Source organism: Liolophura sinensis, chromosome 6 (genome assembly GCF_032854445.1).
Source record: "Liolophura sinensis isolate JHLJ2023 chromosome 6, CUHK_Ljap_v2, whole genome shotgun sequence".
Taxonomy (NCBI): domain Eukaryota; kingdom Metazoa; phylum Mollusca; class Polyplacophora; order Chitonida; family Chitonidae; genus Liolophura; species Liolophura sinensis.
Genome location: NC_088300.1, coordinates 16,857,701 through 16,863,700, shown reverse-complemented (window position 1 = coordinate 16,863,700; position 6,000 = coordinate 16,857,701).

Here is a 6,000-nt window from a genome sequence, read left to right as displayed (position 1 = left end):
GTAGTTCAAGTAGGCAGAATCGACCATATCGAGAAAGTTTTAATCTTACGTTTTTTCCTATAATCCGAGAACGCACGTTTCCACTGTTATGTAACGCTGTTCCTCTGTTGTTTATTTCTGCCATACAAAGTCATCGTGTTTTCAGCTTCTCGAATATGGCGAATCACATGGCCTTGTGAGAATTCCAGATTAAAAATTTATTTATTACCAAGCACGTAAAAAGAATCTTGAATCTATATTCTCCCCCCTCGTCCGAAATAACTATGGTTAATTTTTTTGTTGCATTTTCTTTTAAACCACAAAAAGTCATATCATAAGGTCCCATGTGATGAATGTTGTTTGTGACGTTAATTACATAGTCATCGACACTGCACATGCTTCTTGAATGGGCCATATGGATGTGGGCCATTCAAGATGTTCGGTTTATCCAGACTTTCGTTTCGTACGATCCTCGAAACGTCAGCACTATACACACTAGATACCATCTGTCACAAGAGCGTCTGCCTAGTAAATGGTACATCCGGGATTTAATCCCAGTATAAGCCACACTATATACTGGCCGACCCGGCATCAGTACAATGGAACTGGGTGAGGCGTCGTGATTTGACTAATAATGTTGAGAGCGACGTTAAACCCCAATCAAACAAACAAACAAAAGTGTACATCACACATAGTAATAGGTTATTGCGATCACCAAAAGTTCTACATGCCTATAAAAAAAATAAGAGCCCCATGTATATGAATATCTTTTTAACATCAATAGTAAGCAAAACTTCACAGAGTAAGCCGAGTGAATTGTCAGTAAAATAAAAGAGTTGAAGGCAGGACAAACCCGGTTCTTACCGGTTCTTAACTACCCTAATGCTACCGTATTTCCACTGTCAGCCAGTCAGCGTTGATTCTGTATCCCTTTAACCAAACTTTAGCTGAATCTAGAATTTACACATACGACAACGCCAGATCGAAAGGTTTGTGTGCACACATGGAGTTTATTCTTTGCTGTGCCAGGAAAAGGGCATCAGATATATACATAACGCGTTTACTCGTGGGTAAAAAAGGCCCTCCCGGCAAGGCTGTGTAATATAGCCTCTACTGAAAGACAGTAATCTTTAAACACTGATGTCGCATGATCTAATCCAGTTCCAACCGGTTCGGCTGCGGCTTTAAGACGGCATGTTTTCAGCCTGTTTTCAGCACGGTGTCCTCAAGCCATAATCGTAACAGTCGTCGCATGTATGAAATGCTCTCGACTAACTGGTAAATCACCAATCCAGCCATGTGCTTGGCCTGTTTCCTAAATCCATTTGTGGATAAAGTCCAAACTTTTAATCCTATTCACAAAACGATATACTTGACGCTAGATACCCAGTCTTGGTTACAACCACAGCACAGAATCAGTGGTTAAAATTTCATCGATTAGATGAATGTAAAATAGAGATTAATCTGGATTAGAATTTTGGGCTTTGTGAAACGAGCCCTTTGACTATAATGTATCTGGTTTCATAACTTTTCTCACAGTATGTTGATGTTTCAGCTCTGTCTCTTTGTCTTATTTGCTCACAAAACAGAAAGTCAGTTTCATCGTGAGGTCGGAAGAGAACATTTTCCCTGAGAGATATGTTTTCAGATGGCTTTATAACAACGAACCTAAATTATGATCTAAAACAACATAAAATAGGTGGGAATTTTTGTCCCTGTGTGTTCAGACGGGGACTTTGAATTGAAAGAAGATTCGAACAAAGATTTATGGTGTCATCAACAAGGACTTCACAGAGCTTGATTTTATAGTCGCTTTTCTAAAAAGCCGAAAATAAAATGTATATCTACATTTTCACATTCCTAAGGAAACAAGTTCGAAAAGCATAAAGTAGAATGGAAAACACCTGACCGATTCTTCTCACCTCTTTATTACCATTTCTTAAAAGCCATGGTTTGGAGGAACGGAATCGCTTTATCTTCTGTATGGCCAAATATATGCATGCTTCCGTGTCAATCAGGGTTAAACGATATCAGAAATTATTACGTAATCAAATCCATAATCCTTTGGATTAGGCCTACTTGTGATTGAGCGATGGGCGTAGCGTATATAGACGTATATGGCTGTAAGCAGTTAGCTGTGAGTGTTGAAAGATCTGTAAAGCCCGGTATACACCTATTGCTTTATCGTATTGTGTTCATATTGACCTGTATCTGCTAGAAGACTCCGACCAGCAAAGGTATGCAAACGTTTGAGTGTGTCATAGGGCCAATTTCGTCCATGTAGGTCCACTACATGTATAGTGTTTTTCCCACAGTACTCTGCATAAGGTAAGTGTTTTGCCCAGAATTTCCAGGTGGGCCTATATGATAAACGAACTTTATTCGATCTGATTGCTCTGTCATTTGCTCGCAGTAGGGTCTGATGAACTATAATCATTACTTTGGATCCGAGTCCTCTTAGACTAATGAGTCAGCAGTCCGCTTTTGTGTCAGGGATCAAATGACCAGGTACGATACCTCCTGTTTGCGATAAAATCGCCCAGCACAAAGCAAACTATCAGACATCAGTCGAGTTTTCTACTTCTTCATCCAAGTCATCCTTTCCGGCAAAAATTGTTACTTCATGCACTTTACCAACTTAATTAGGCCGCCTCGCACAAGGAGGGCCAAAATCATATACATCGCCACCTGGTGGAGCGGAATGTAACGATCCCTGCGTGATGTCACTGGGTAATATTCCAATCGTTATGACTAATGATGGCGTGCATTTGGTGCCTGTGACGTTATTAATACCTACTCTCCCTCACTCCATTTCCCGTTGTCCTCACGATGTCCCAGCTGCTGTGTACACCTATATGTGACTTTATCGATTTTCGGGCGACGGTCACTCATTTATACTGTACCTTAGCCATCCCAACCTGTCCGTTCGTCCATAATCGAAACGATGACACAACAGCCTATACATGTAATTATGTAGCAATGATAATATGGTAGCTGTGGGGCTGTGTTTTTTTTTTCTTGTCCGCTACAGTGCATTTGCCACGCCGTGAAAGCCACTGTATACGAATAGCATCTGCCTGAGGCAATAGTCGAGTCCCCAAGGAAGCGAAGACACAGGGCGATGTCATGCATTTTACCCTTTTGCCTCTATTTCTGCATGTACAGATAATCATTCGCCGTCCGACCTCTGTCTCTAAAATATAAAGCCTCATTAAAGTGTTGGAGTGTACATCACTCCATATCTCAATATACACCTAAACTTCAACCTAAAAAATAAATTTATTTGGTTTTTTTTTCTATTTTGTATTTGTGCTGAACCTGGGAATTAGTTTTCATCTGAGTAAATATGTGCCACAGGCAAGTTTCTAGCTTCAAGTGTTTAATCTTGTATATAGGTACACCACAATACAACCTGTATGGTGTTGGGATTGTGTGGGGGGTTGTGGGGGGGGGGGGATCTGACCCATTTGTATACAGAGGTATAACTGTAAAACGTACCGCTCCGCTGGTGCGTATACATGTCAGCTTTTATCACCACTCAAGCATGATATTGTATGAGTCGGACTAAATAGGTTGACAACACACGAGCAGAGCTTTGGTATATCTCTTGATATATTATCAACAGAGCGCTCATAGATCACTTTACCAGAAGTAAAGGATAATTAAAGGTGAATTTAGCATTTATAATATAATCGCAGCAATATGTAAGCTGTTTTTATGTGGGGATCAGCTGCGTTTCAAGAGGTCCCGTCTAATACACACTGAATGTAATACAGCTATTTGAGCAGTCTGTAATTCGACATCCGTTTACCAGCCCTCAACCAGTAAAGACACCCCTTACCACTTAGGTTAAATGTTACACCGTGCCAACCGTGGTTAATGCTATTAACACACACATCCCACAGTACCACGTGGACAACCGTATAACGTATAGGCTTGAAACTTACAGATTATCTATGTGTGTGCACAATACAAATACTTCACCTGCGCATATAGAAAATACTAGTATATGTATATACATATACAGAAGCCTATTGGTTTATAGACTTCTGACATATTCCATCGCCACGCCGTATAAATTGGACATTAATTCCACCTCAGTAATTCTCCCCAGCCACACGCTCACACACACACACACACACACACACACAAACAAGAGGCATCAAAATTAAGAGGTTTGTCCAATTAAGAGGTTATTGTTCACCAAAAACTAGACTGTACTTGTGCTTTGTCGTTATCATGATGAAGACATTGGGTTACGATAAACTTAAGCTCCCCGAACGAAAATTGCTAATTCAACAGTGTTGTTTTACAGCTTATACCTGTGGTAAAGACATCGGCTGTAACTAGATTGGGCGATGTGAGTTTATTTTCTGTATAGATTCAGGTCTGGCATCATGCGACAAACGTCACAGTAGGTAGAGCTTTAGTAGCCGCTTTAGTGACCAAGTTAACTAACGAATAGGATGTCACTGCACAGACTGGCAATGCACTGTGTGATTTAGTAAGCGGAATTAGAGACCATTGTAAAACCACCTGATACTTCAAGCTCATTAACAGTTTGATGTACTGAAAGCCAAAATGATCATTGCTGACATGTATACTGTCCCACAAGTAGTGCAAAGTTTTAGTTCACCGACTTTCAGCGGCAATTAGACATGGAAATGTAGGTAACTGTAACGAGCAATAGAAAGGCAACACCAACAGAATCAAACTGGCCTTGTCCGCGATTGGCAGTTTTAATATTCGATCGAGAGGATCAAACCGCGCAACCAAGATGTTTCATGAAATACCTTGCTTGGACAAATGTTGTTAAGGAAATTATTTATCCGACAGAAAAGGATGAAGTAGGACAATTTTGCTGTCTGAACATAACATTCTCGTGTTGAGGTCACATTCCCAGTCTCACAGCATAGCGAGCTCAGGCGGTATTTGACGTCATTATGCATCGATCTGTATCCCCTTTTCGCATAAAAGTCGTCCTCTAGCAGATCAACAGCTATTGCTGACAAAATAGAATTTGCGTTTCTATTTGTGTAATGAATACAGTGAAAAATAAAAAATAAACCTTACTTCATAATTATAGTGCATCTCTATGCGAACTAGCGATATATATCCCATAGGTATTTTTGCACGATACAGAGTGGGAAGGGATAGGGAAATTTCAATAATTCTGACCTCCCGCTGTTTATAGCGATGAGCCTGCCATAAATTCCACTGCACATATTGATTAGCGAGAATACGTATGATGTAGAAACATGATCGGCAAAGCCAATGTCTTTTGCCATACAACTGCTCGCTAGCCTAACCGTGCGGCCCAGCCAACAAACGTGCCTCCCAAGCCGCAGTGTGAGACGACCATTATAATCAACCCCAGCTATGGTTTCTCCGCACATACTCATTAAATCAGATATAAAGGCACATGTTTGGAAATATGAAAGCTGTTCAGAGACCCTTTACAACCGCACACTTATTGATTTTATCCAATATTGAACTGCAAAGACGATAAAACAGCTCCCGTCCAAATGTCGCTGGATGTTTGTTCCCGGCGACCAAATCTGGCCGATTACTTAACTATAGTTGCGGGAAAACCATTCTTCATCCTTATCCACCTACGTTGTAATGCAACTCTTTATTGAATTGATCCAACATGAGTTTTCCTCAGCAACCACTTTCTCTAATTCGCTGAAAATTGTCAATCTCAATATGCAATTCTGCTGAGTTACTCAAAACGAACGGTGTAATGTAAGCCTGCGTGGATCGTGCAGTGAATATTACACACAACATAACTCAGAATATTAAAACAGGTACATATGTTGTTTAACTCACCGGATATTAGTGTTAGTCGTGAATGAAACAGATACGAAACCATGAAAACAGACGCCTCTCAACTATCTTCCAACCTTTACCCCACCCACCCCCATCAAGACATTTTCTTATGTTCGCAGTTTTCTTTTTGTGTTTGACAAATGGAGTTACAATCCCCCCCTCCCCCCCCACCCCCGCAGACGACAGTGAAGG